This window comes from Mastigoproctus giganteus, chromosome 13 (assembly GCF_048544385.1).
Source record: "Mastigoproctus giganteus isolate SK-2022 chromosome 13, ASM4854438v1, whole genome shotgun sequence".
Taxonomy (NCBI): domain Eukaryota; kingdom Metazoa; phylum Arthropoda; class Arachnida; order Uropygi; family Thelyphonidae; genus Mastigoproctus; species Mastigoproctus giganteus.
The window spans coordinates 27,908,525-27,922,103 of record NC_143587.1 but is presented as its reverse complement, the minus strand read 5'-3'; the positions used below and the strand labels follow the sequence as shown (position 1 = coordinate 27,922,103).

The 13,579-nt window shown below is 42.4% G+C and overlaps 1 non-coding gene across 1 annotated transcript; it reads left to right on the top strand.

Annotated features, from left to right (window-relative positions):
- Positions 1–12,767: 12,767 nt before the first annotated feature.
- On the top strand, positions 12,768–12,978 carry LOC150075893 (small nucleolar RNA U3). The gene has a single exon (XR_016547862.1). It is a non-coding gene; the product is annotated as a small nucleolar RNA U3 (small nucleolar RNA).
- Positions 12,979–13,579: the final 601 nt, after the last annotated feature.

The window sequence follows — 13,579 nt, the reverse complement described above, 5'->3', positions numbered from 1 at the left end:
TATCTTGAGCTGCATAATTTCGTGCTCGAAATAAGCCGAATAATATCGAGAAAACACACAGGTAATTTCGCTTGTGGTTTTCTAAAAACTATGTATGATAATAACCTTAATAACTTATAAAATATGATGAAAGGTTCAAATTTTGTATAGCATTTTTTGGAAAACATAATAGTAATTTAAATATATTACAGAATCTTCAAATTATCTAAAAGGTTTATTAAATATTCTAGTTAGCTTAAAATACACCATTATATGCTCGCAATAAGTGTAATAGATTAAACTATCCAGCAAAAATGATAAATGAAGGTGAAGTTTTTAGTTCTGTTTTGTAAACTCGCAGCGAACTCAACCACTGTTTCGATTATTTAGTTCCCTTAAACCAGGTTATTCTTTAAGATTTTCTCTAGCATAACAAGGTTTTTTTCACCTGTAGTTTTAATTGCAGCAATGAAAGACATGCAATTAGTCTCGGCATGGTGGTTCCAGGGGTTAAAAAACATATTTGTGAGAAAGACATGAGTTACATCAGATTACTGGAAGGGAACAAAGCACAGGTTTACATTTTCAGTTCCACGAGGATTCCTTTCCTTTTTTTTTATTATTGATCACTTCTTGGAGGTCCCCGTCGATGGCTTGCAGTGAGGGCAGCATTTGCTTTGGCAGGAATCTGTCGGTTAGTACTAGCCGGTTGCGGTTTGATAGCAGCTGTGCTGAAGACCGGAGATAAGGGGGAGGAATGCGCCAAGAGCAGTGATCCCAGATGTTCGGCTCTGTAATTTTACCGGTGGCCATCTTGATGGTTAACAGCAGCCTTCTTTCTCCGATGTAGGACCGGAGCCTGCGTAGTTGAAGAGCTTCTGCTAACTGCGTTGAGCTGGGGGAAGGTGGAGTTTGCTGTTGGCCCATTTTAGAAGCCAGAATTCGGCAGAGAATATTCTTTTAATGTTGGATTCGCCGACCGAGGCCCATATCTCGGAAGCATACATTATTGTCGGGTAAAGGATTGATACGATGTATCTTTTTACCAGTTGTGGGTCGGTGGTGTGGAGCAGGTATTGTTTGGTGACCCAGCGTAGTGAATTCAGCCTCGACTGTAGGAGGTTTATGTGATCGTTGAAAGATAGTTTGGAGTCGAAAACGACCCCCAGATCTTTGTGTGTTTGAACACTTGGAACTGAGGAGCCGTTAAGCACAGGCTCCAACGTTGTTGGGTTGCCCTTTAGAGAATAAGTTATTTGTGCCGATTTTAGGGGGCTGATTTGGAGGTTGAAGGTATTGAGGTAGTCAGCTATGTCCTGCAGTTTGCGAGTGATTTCGACTGCCGAGTTGAATGGTGCAATTCTAGTAAGGGAATTGCACTTATTGGTCACAAATGGCACCATGATTGCTTAGAAGAGAATGCCAGACAGGACCCCCCCCCTTCAGGTACACTGGGAGTTATGTGACGCGTGAAGGTCTTTGTTCCGATTTTTAGAACAAGAGTCCTCTTCTTTAGGAGAGATTCAAGGAACCAGAGAACATCGCCACGAAAATTGAAGTAGTTTTCTAAGAGACGTAGGAGACTAGGTATATAGATGGACGCTTCTTGATTTAGACCGGGGTTCGAGCCCGTCTCCACCAAATACGGAGGATGCGGAAAGGTCAGAGAATGACCACCGCATATCCCGGAGCAATATGGCCTTAATAAATAAAAAAAAAAAAAAAAAAAAGTATATAGATGGCATCAAATGCCGAATGGATGTCAAGATATATATAACTGACAATTCCTGTCTTTGTTCGAAGGCATCAAAGATGTGCCATCTAGTTATTGGCCAAACGGATTCTGTGGCCATAATGCACCTCCCAAAGTTTTTGTAGTACTTTAATCCGAGGCGGGATTCGAACCCGCGAACTTTCGGTTGCTAGGTAGGCACTTTACCCTCCTGGTCCGATTTGAAACAAGTGATATAAAAAACAGAGGAGATGGAGGGAAGAGTGTGTCAGTGTAGTAGTAGTAACATGTGACGCAAGTGTATGATCTTATGCAGCATCAGCCAAAAAAAAAAAAAAGTCACACCCTCCAAATGCCTGTCCAATTCCTCCTTAAATTTATTTAACTTATCAATTGAGTTTGCTATCAGAACAGTTAATGTGTGACAGTCTTTTTATGAAACTTTTAGGGGGGGGGGGTGAATTATTATAAAAATATTTATTAATATATGTATATATTTAAAATTAATAAATGTTAATTAATACTATAAATACTGTATTTCGTAATTAATTATTAATTTTTCAATTATCCACAAGATGGTGCAAGTTTTCAAAGAGGAGTAGCATACGACCCTATTGTTTTTTTTTTAAAGATGATTCTGAGAATTCATGTAGTCTGCGACTCCATATTATTATTATTATTATTATTATGGTGCGTCCTTAGATTGTCGGATTTTAAATGTGCTGCAACTTATGTTTATTATTTGGTATGTTTTCTGGATATAATTTCATAATACCTGATAATCAATAGAATCAGCCATAAATATGCTACAAATAATGGAGTAAGTTAATTTTAATTTTCTTATGGGGTTAACTTAATTGTGTCCGTTCTTGTACTCTACGTTGTCGGCTACGGCTCTGAACACGCGGTCGCCGTAGCGATAATTTTGGAGAGGCGGCTGTCTTTTAATTAGCTTGCCACAAAGTATTTAAAGTATTTTATTATTTTCTGCGGGCTCCAGGGTTTCCCCTAACCGCCGCTAAAGAGTAACTGTACATTATTTACAATTTGTGGTTTTACAAAACATCTTGATCCAGCATCTTCACAGGAATTATTACAAACATACTGTATGACCTTAACACTTGCACCTAAGTTATTACAATTTGTTGAAGGCACCAATTTCTATATTAACCTTCACAACTTATACAACTATACAGATATTTAGGACCTACCAGTTCGGTTACAATGAGGTCCGATATATATCTTACAATTTATACAATTTATGATTTACAATTTATGTACCTTGTTACAGGCCGAAGTCCCAGGACACCGTCCACCCAACAGTGATCCTGTCACATCGACTGATATATTCTGAACACTAATATTGCCTTCCGGCAATAAATACAAATACATTTCCTCATCAGAGGTCTTGTATCAGTACGATTAATACCAAGGAGGCAACTATATACAGTGCTAGTACACTTATTACATAACATAATTTTTCTCAGCCGGCAAGTCCTTTCCTTCTGCGGAAAGCCTTGTCTGCAAAGTTAGCCAGTGTCTGATAATTTGCTTTACATTCTAAAAACTTGGTGAAGTTATTTACATCGTAAACTTCGATCAATGCCTGAAGTTCAAATCGAATGTCTACATAATATCGACATTCTAAGATTATATGTTGGACTGTCTCCTCTGAGCCACATTTACAAAGAGGAGACGCAGCCAAACCCAAATTAAATAACTTTGAGTTTAGGCTGCCATGCCCGGATAGAAGGAAAGTTAGGTGAAGACCCGGGTTATTTACCGACTGAGAATCCGCTGCACCTTCAGGTGATCCCAGTTGGGGTAATTCCTTCCCTAGCATTTCTATAAATTCGTCTAAAGGTTCTTTCAACCCAGTATTTAAAAAGTCTGGAGCTAATATTAGATATCCAGGCATGTCCGATAAAGAGTAATCCTCAGACATCATTACACTGGTTAATGGTTTTCCTGTGACTAAAACTAAACCACACCTGGAAGAAACACCTGACTTTAACTTAGTTCAGTAAGCCTTGAGATTTCGTTCACACCAGGAGCAGTCCACAAGAAGAATTAGGGTTAAGCGATTTCTGGCCGCGCTCTATAGCAGTCACAGTCTTTGTCCTTGCAATCAGTCCAGCAAGGTAAGATCAGTTGGAGTAAGGCTACTTGACTCACATGCAGAATGGCATGTTGATCCGGACATGGTTCGTTTTACAGTAGAAATGTGCTACAATTGTCTTTCCCATACTGTTTCCAATTCCTTATTTATGTGAAGGCAGTGAAGAAGCTTCAGGCAAGGATTAACCTGCAGGGGTCACTTCCATGCCTTCTTGCTAGGCTCGCGACCTTGACGACGTAGCTTGAACAGTCTGACTATACGATTATTGTCATTTATTAACATAATTTTCGAAAGCAATTATTAAAGATTTTACCTGTTGTATATGTCCTAGAGGATGGAGATTAACACTGTATGAAGTGCACATTGCGTCCTCAGGATAGGCAAACTTTCAACACCATTGGCGATATAGATCCGACAAGAAAACTGTGTTGAACACAGAGCACAGTCAAATGCGACCGCACTGAGCAACGATCCTTCTGATCTATGATACTGTATTATAAGGTATAAGGTATGTTAGTGTCTAGCGGCTCCTGGGATTTCTCCCATCTCCGCGGGTGTACATTGTATCGGGGCCAGAGATTTGAAGTGTGTGGGGGTCATGTGCTGTATATTGTGTTGTGCCCTTTGTTCCTCCGGTCTATTAGCCGCCGAGCCCCAAGTGGGACCCGACGTTACCACACCATGCCACGGGGAGGCTGACCGGGTGTACCACTGTAGCTAGAGTACTTTGGCGGGTCCTGCCCCCTACTTTCCTGGGATTTCAGTGGCTAGGACCAGATTTGAGAATGAGATGATCGCTGTTTCTTGAGCAACGGTTGTAATTTTAACAGAGCGTAGGGTTGTTCGCTGATAACTTGTTCTAGGGCCAAATAGGTCGGGCAGTAATTTTGATGTTTTTAGATTTAGACCTGTGGGGAATGCGTGTGTGTGTATATATAAATATATGTATATACACACACACGCACACACATATATATATATAAACTAAATAAAAAAAAAAAACGTAGTGCAAGAGAAAAGTAAGGGAGGAAGGCAGAAGACTGGAGGGTAGGAAACAGAAGAAAGGGGCCAAAAGGGAAGATGGCCCCTGATGACAGTGTGGCATGCCCAGTGCCTCACCAGAGAGAGGAGTGGGGTGGCGGGTGGACGAAAACCACCACCCCACAAAAAAAAAAAAAAAAAAAAAAAATCATTCTGTAAGAGAAAAATAGGGGGGGGGAGTAAAAGAACGGATGGCAGGAAACAGAAGAAAGAAGCCGAAAAAAAAAAAATAAAAAAATAAAAAAAAATAAAAAAAAAAATGAGAGAGAGATATACTCCGCAAGTTCAGGGTAGGTACAGCTAGCACGGCCAGTCAGTTGGAGCCGACAACTTGCTGGAAATCCAGCAGTGTGAGTGCTGCTATGGTGGATGGGTCATGTTCAGTAAGGTCTAGTTCAGGTGCCGTCATTGGGGCTCCATTTGGTGAGTCTGTGTCGCATCCAGACTGAAGTCTGGTCCAGTAGTCCATCAGAACGAACAGTGGGGGTGGTCAAAACCGGGAGTCCAAGATTGATGGTCAAGTCCAGGGATGGATGCTAGGCCTCTTCTTGATGAAATGTGTCACATCTGGTCGAGAGAAGTTTGTCCAGAAATGAATGATGAGGAATTTGTCAAGGTATGTGCGGACCCTGTCTTTTATTGCACTGCTGGTCAAGTCTTGTGCAAGTTGGTCCAAGGCGTTAGCATCCATGGCTCAATGATGCGTAGCAACAATTGGTAGTCATGGTTGTTATGACCTATTGATTCGGATACTAAGGTGGTGGTAGCGCTTTCTGCCTGGTAAATAAGTCCATTGCAAATTGAGTCAGAGCTCGGTAAGTTTCTTCATTCTGTAGGGTGAGGTGTTCTTGATTTTGGTAGTTGAAGCATAGTTTTGTTATTAGGATCCTCCTGAAGTCCTCGTAGATTTCACAGCTGTGTGCAAGGTGCTCCCACGTCTGATCCTCTCCACAGTGGCAGCGGGGTGAGTCTGAAATTCTGAAGTCATGTAGTTTTTTCTGGAAGGAGCCATGTCCAGTGAGGAGGTAGGTAGCATAGAGTCCTGGTGAAAACCAGACAGGTGTGAGGGGGTAGGAGGCCCTGACATCAGGGAGGAATCTTTTGGTGACAGCGCCTTTAGTTGATGCCTGCCATCTTTCTTGCCAGGTGCCTGTTAGATGTTCATTAAGTCTCTTCTTTTCAGCGTTTCTATTATTTGCTGGGTCAGTGGTGAAACCTGCACAAGTAACTGCTCTTCCTTTGGCTATTTGGTAGAGCAACCCATGACGAACAATCTCCAGGTCCAGTGGAAGAGATCCAGTGAGGACCTGGAGCGCATGGGTGCTGACAGTGCGACAGGCACGCGAGGACAGAAGGAGAAGAGAGCGCTGGATAGTTCCTAGGCGCGATCTGTTTACTACGGTATTGGCCTTCTTGTACCAGACTCCAGAAGCATAGGTGATAACCGGGATGAAAACTGCCTTATAGAAGAGTGACAGCGTTCTCTTCTTTAAGCCCCAGTCCTTCCGGGCAACTCTTGAGACTTGGGCAGCATACTTCCTGATCTTAATCCTGAGTTGGTCTAGATGAGGAGTGAAAGAAAGGTTTTTGTCTAAGATCAAACCTAGATATTTAAGCTCTGTTTTTAGTTTTACTGTAACACCATTGACCTTGATTTGGGGTGGTCTTCTCAAATCAAGGGTGCCTTTTAGTAGGATCGAATTGGTTTTCTCTGGGGAGATCTTTAGGTTGTTATGCTCTGCCCAAGCTTGAAGGGTAGAGATGGCCTGGTTGGCAGTTGCTTCTAGTTGGGTTCTGTTATTGGCAGAAAAGAGCATGACCAGGTCATCTGCATAGGCCTGGGTTTGTACATTGTTGAGTTTGGTGTTCAGGAAATCATCCAGCACCAGATTCCAGAGGAGAGGCCCCAGGACAGATCCCTGAGGGCATCCCCTGAAGACTGGTCTAGAGACACTGCAGTGGGGAGCAGACACGACAACTCGCCGGTCCTGGAGATAGGTCTTGATGCATTTATATAAGTTTTCTGGGACATGCGCTCTTCGGAGCCTGCCCAGGACGCTGGGCCACCAGAGGGAATCGAAGGCACCAGCAAAGTCAAAGGAGATTAGTAGAAACTATTTGGAGTTGCAGTTGGTAGCAGCTTCAATGATTGTTTCCAGTGCATCAATCGTGGAGCGTCCTTTCCGGAAACCGTACTGCTTAGGTGAGGAGAGACCAGCGTCATTGTAGTGGGCTTCTATTCTATGGGAGATCATCCGTTCGAGAAGTTTGCTGAAGACTGGCAGCAGTGCAATGGGCCGGTAAGATTGTGGCAGATCATGTGGTTTGGTTGCATTCTTCAATATAAATCTAAGGATTGCAGTCCTCCATTGTGTGGGGAAGAATCCTTGGTGGAGACAGTGGTTTAACAGGTTGAGTATTGTAGTGGGAATAAGTTCAATGGCCTTCTGGACGATTTCTGGATCGAGCATGTCTCTGCCCGGAGCCTTCTTGTTTCTGATTCTAGATGCAGCTAAGTTGAGCTCGGTTGTGGTGAAGGGTTCTTCAATTGCAGTTGTGTGACATGTTTCATTTTCCGTGCAGAGCTGTAGCTGTTCCGGTGTGTGTGGGTCAGCAGGCTGCTGGAATGTAGCGTCTAGAATATTATTGATAGTATCTTGCCACGATCTGGTGTACAGTCCGTTCGGTAATTTTGTGGTTGATACGACCTCACTTCTGGGGAGCTTGTTAGTGGTCACTTTGTACACAATCCCCCAGGGATCGGTCCCTTCAGTGCTTACCAGGGCTTCCCATGAGCGCCTTTTCCGCTGTTTTATTGTTGTGGTATACTGGTTCCTGGTCACTCGATATTGCTGCAGTAAAGCCTCTGTTTCTTCTGGAGGCCATGTTCTTCTTGCACGTTGATAGCGTTTTCGTCGGTAAATGACTTCGCGTCTAAGAGTCTGGAGTTCAGGTGACCACCAGGGGACAGCACCAGGTGTGAATCTCTTCTTTTTGATAGCCTTGTTTGCAGCATTGCTGACGAGCTGTGTAATTGCGCATTGATGCTGGTCTGGGCTGAGGCCGCTAGGATTGAAGTGGCTGGCTGCACTGGTCAATTCCTCCTTAAAAAGGTTCCAGTCAGCCTTATTCAGGGCATATCTTCTTTGTTGAGTTCGGTTGGTTGGTTGAGTGACTAGTGAACGGTGTAGTTGGAAGGTTAGTACCCTGTGGTCAGAGGTGGTCCAGTCCTCACGGACTGTCCAGGAAGCAAGGTGCTGAGCAATGGAGCTTGAGGCTAAGGTGATATCTATTGTAGCTTCCCACAGGATACTGGAGAAAGTTGGCAGGCAGTTAGGTTTGTTTAGAATGACCAGGTTGCTGTTAGACAAGTAGTCCTCAAGACGTTGGCCATTTCTATTTCCTCTGTGATTTTGAGTTCGGCTGTGCCAGGCTGGGGACCTGCAGTTAACATCAGCCCCTATAATGAGTTTTGCATTTGGCATTTGTAGCTGGATGGTCTGTAGATATCGGGTGGCAGGAAGAATATCTTCCCCCGGTCGACAGTATATCGAAACTAAGTAGAATTGCCCCAGTGGTGAAATTACATGGGCGCACACAGCCCAGCTAGTACACAGATCAGTGATTTTGGTGACAGTCAGTTCGGGATTGCGAACGACGATCGCGGCCCAGGGTGTGTCACCATCAACCTGGACCACTTTAAATCTCAAGGGGTAGCCTTTTACCTCCTTGTTATGAGTGTATGGCTCCTGAAGCAGCAGCACATCTAAGTTCTCTTCATCTGCCTTTTTGACCAGTTGTGCAGCAACAGCCTTGGCCCTCTGAGCGTTATGTTGTGCTATTTTCACGGTGTGGGTATTTAGGTTTGGTCTGTTACTCCCCATATTCTATTCTTGATTGTTGAGCACTTCTGGCTTTGAGATAAACTGGGCAACTGCTGTCACGGAGCGAATGGTTGGCTGGCACCTTTAGGGCCTTGCAATTGGCACATGTGGGAGGTTGAGACTTTTTGGGACATGTAGCGTATTCATGCCCCATTTCGGCACAGTGGCCACAGGTGGGCAGATTTTGCCTGCACGTGTGCGTGGTGTGGCCGAAACGGCAGCACCTGAAACATTTGGGGACGGCTACATGCTCCCTAAAGCGGTGGCTGCCCCAGTTGATGTAAATTCTTGTTTGTTGGGAGAGGATCTTCCAGGCCTTGGGTGATAGCTCAAAGACCCAGTTAATGGTGTGCCCAGCTCTGGGTTTTGTTTGGAATTTAGGGATTATGTGAGAAGCTGGTTCTTCATCTGGGAGTTCCTGTTTCAAGTTTCTGTGGAAAATTTCGCTTTGCAATTCCTCTGGAAGGAGATCCTTGTCCACATCTAGTACCAGTATGCAAGGGCCCTTTTGTCTAGGGGGCTCGGCCAGGAGTCCCAGAGATGGTAATTTAGGATTCTTAACAATCAGTTCAGCATCCTCTTTTGTGGCTGTTTCTATAATTACTCCTGTATTTCGCGTTTTGCGAATTGACTTGATTTTAGTGTTCTTTAAGTCATCTGTCAAGGAATCCATGATGGTCTTCTTGACCTTCTCACTGGACATACGACTTTCATTGGTAAGGGGTTTAAGTACCACAAAGTTAGGTCTGGGTGATAGCGTTTTCTTCAGTGTAGTCCGTAGGTTGGCACCTGAATTGTTTGTCTGGTAGCTCAGTTCCTGAGATTCGGGAATAAAGTGCGGTGGTGACTTCCTCAGCGCATGGGCATATGTGGAGTCGCGCTGTCGCATTTGTTTTACTCCACAGTCAGTGTAGGCTTCCAATTTTGCAGTTGCCTTTTCGCTTTCCAGGTGAGTCTGGATAAGCAGCGATTCTAGCTTGTTCCATAGGGTGACGATTTCTGCCCTAAGAAGTGTTGTAACTCTGTTAGTTGGCTCTTTGAGCACGTTCTCCAGTGCTACTTTGAGTTGTAGCGATTGTTGGATAACTGTCCCCTCAGGCATGCTGGGGTCAAGGGGGAGGTCAGGTTGTCTCATATCTGTGTACTCGGTTTGGGAGAGGGGGGGGGGGTCCATGGTCCCTCTGTTTTGAGATTTTGACCTGGTTTTTCGATCAAGTTTGGTACCGATTGATTTTTTGTTCTTAATGGGGGGTTCAGTTTGAGATCCCTCATGTTCTTCGTGTTGCTCTGCTATTTTAGGGTTGTCGGTCACTGGCAGGGTTATGTTTACAGCCGATTTCCTCGATTTACCCTCCATTTTGAGCAGATACGAATTGGCGAGTTCACTGCGGATGAGCGAGTGGCGAGACAGTCTCACAGAAGGAGCTCAGAAAATGAGTGCAGATGATACCCACTGCAAGTTAGTAGGTGAATCAACTTAAGAAGTGCTACACAAGAACAGTTACCACCAATAGGATTTACGTGCTGTTGTCACGTGCTATTTGCCCTGGGATGACATCCATATGGTCATTATAATGGTATTAAGTTACACCAGTGCTTGCAATATTATTTATGTCAAGTGGCACAATTCTAATTTCTGCCGAAATCGTGGGGCCAAAATCAGCCGTTCACATCCAGTATCAGCGCCCTAATTTAAATAGCCGACTGGGCTAGGTGAGTAAAGTGCCTGCCTGGCAACCCAAAGGTCGCGGCTCAAATCCCTCCTCGGGCTTGGATCAGAGTACTGCAAAAACCTTGGGAGGTGTATTATAGCCACAGAAGCCGATGCGCCAACAACTAACTAGGGTTAAACGAGGCAGTCAGCGATTCCTGAGTTAGGCCTAACAATATTACAAAGGTAATAAACTAATATCAACAGTTTACAAAATCTATTAAAATTTATAGCCAGTTAGAGAAAAACTTACTGACAATTTCTGGACAACAACTGAATTAAATAAAGCACAATGAATACATTAGGATATTAAATGAAGTGCAGCATACTAAAACATCAACCGTACTAACAACAACACTAGCGACACTCCTATGATACTGTATTATGCAGTGACCAAATGGACAGAAGCGCTGAAGCTGCTGCCATTAAGCTTTCCTTGCCACGCTCCCTTGCGTGGTTTTTTTCCTCCACCACCCAGGCAGGGGGGAGGTTACCACTGTCGCCTGCCCCCTTGCCATCCCTCTTTTCCCTCTGGTGGGGCATGGGCCTGCTCACTGATTTGGGGGTCATCTTCTCTATGGACCCCTTATCTCTGTCTTTCCCCCCAGCCTTCAGTCTCCCTTCCCCTTCTCTAACTTATAACCAGCGTCTGAACCATCTCTAAATTGCTTGAGCCCTACACGCAAAAACTTAATAATAACATCAGTTGCATAATCAGTAATCCTTTTTGACTGACCCCTATCTATAGCGTTTTTTTTTTTTTTTTTTTAGGTCCTAGCCACTGAAATCTCAGGAAATTACGTGGCAGGACCTGCCAGAGTAAATAACTACAACACTAGTGTACCTGCTCTGCCTCCACGGGGCAGAGTGTGAAAAACATTGGAACCCTGTAGGGGCCCAGCGGCTAAATGACCAGAGGAACAACGGTACAAGACACTACACATATACAAAATCCATGCATTTTAAACCTCTGGCTTTGACAGTGTTCTGTTTCACATCCACAATGTATACTACGCGACGATGGGGGATATCCCTAGTGCCGTTTGACACTAAACACACTCCACACTCTATTCATGTGGTGCAAGGAAGCCTGAGGCTTATGCTGCACCAGCCAAAAAAAAAAATTCTCGAGTTATCTTGAGAGAGAGAGAGTCTGAAGTTTCTACTTCTCAAATCACCAAGAAAGATGATATCCAGCAAAGGATCCTGGGTTTGCCATGCCCATACTCCCAGATATGAGCCCCTGAGCCTGAACTACATTTAGTTTGAAGATAGGATTCTTTAAGAATGCTGAAACGTCACCTGTAGAAAACATTAGTACAGATTACATAACCTTTAAATACATGTATTTCTAAATTTTGGAAAAAGGTGTCGAAAATAGTTATTTCTAAAAATTACGTGAAATATAAAAATAAAAATATATAACATACAGAAAAGCACACTCCAAAAATTTTTGTTACTGAGAGACTTCGGATAGCTTTATTGCGGACGTTAACACAAGCACTTTTAAGTGTTATTGCAAACGTTCCTTGTATTTTGTCTAATTATTATGCCTAATATTCACCTGATATTTAATGAAGGACCTGAAAGTCCTGAAACAGGCTATCATAATAGTCTCATCTTTAAAATAAATTTAAGATTAATCTTTTGTAAATCCAATTTGTCTGGTAATAGTTACCAATGGAATTTGTGAAGGCAAAGTTTGTTCTTCTGGGAGGACTAAGACCATTGCATTAGTTTCAATTCTGCTACCCACAAAAAATATGAAGGAGCAAGATGACTCTTCTAGCTTTATATTATTCCAAGAAAATCAAATGGCATCAGTTAATTCATAAATTTGAATTTTAAAATCCCTTTTTTTAAAACAAACTAATCCAAAAGACAAATATTTATCTTTTGCTGATTGATTTGTTTTAAAGCAGTGCAATACCAAGTCATCTCGCTGTGAACACAAATTTTATTGTGTCGGTTAATTTATAATTTTTAACATTTTAAATTTCCTTTTTTTAAACAAACTTATTCCAAAATATAAAGATTAATTCTTCGCCCAGGGGCTCACAGCTGGTGAGTATGGGCTTGGCAAACCCAGGGATATCATCATTCTTCTCTTTCTTCGTGATTCCTTTCTACTTTCTGTCTCTCTCTTGCTCAGGGTAATCGAAGAATTTTTTTTTTTTTTTTTTTTTTGGCTGGTGAAGCATAAGCCTCAGGCTTCCTTGCACCATATGGCTAATAATAATAATAATAATAATAATAGTAATAATAATAATAATTAATTCTTTTGGCGATCGATTTGTTTACAAGTAGTGCAATACCAGGGCAACTCGTTGTGAAGGTTTTACTTCTGTTTTGCAAACTTGCAGCGAACTGAACCACGACAAAGAGTGGTGGAGTTTCATCCTGAGCGTGACAATGACTTAGTTTTTCACTTTTTGGTGGTGAAACTTGTCATGGAAGACCGTTCGATCTCTTTGTGAATAGGGATGTAGGGAGGAAGCTCGTTCTGAGTGGTTTTTTACTTAATCAGAATATAAGCACATTCGTTTCTTATATCGCGATTTTATATTTCTCTAAAAATTAATAATAGTATTGATATTAGCATTAATATCAATACTGTTATTAATTTTTAGAGAAATAATTTCTCTTAACAATGCATTAATAAGAACTGGAGTTTGGAAATGCTGATTATAATCGAGAATCAGTATCTGACCGGTAGATGGCACTGCCTACACTGCTTCATATCTGCTAATGGCTATACATACAGTAAGATGTCCTGCGACTGAAAAATACTGTTTTACTTTTCTTTACAGGTCACGAGAGGGGTTATCACATTGTTTGGGCAGGCACCCTAGTCAACTAAGTAGGGTTAATAAAAAGATTAAATTTGAATTTTAACGTAATAAAGATTTTTGGATTATAGCGTCGAAATTTCATAACATCTTATATTATCTCGAGCTGCATAATTTCGTGCTGGATGTAACCCGAGGAATATCGAGAAAACACACAGGTAGTTTCGCTTGTGCTTTGGTGAAAACTTTGTATGATAATAACCTTAATAACTTATAAAATGTGATGAAGTGGATCAAATTTTATATAGCATTTTTTGGATATCT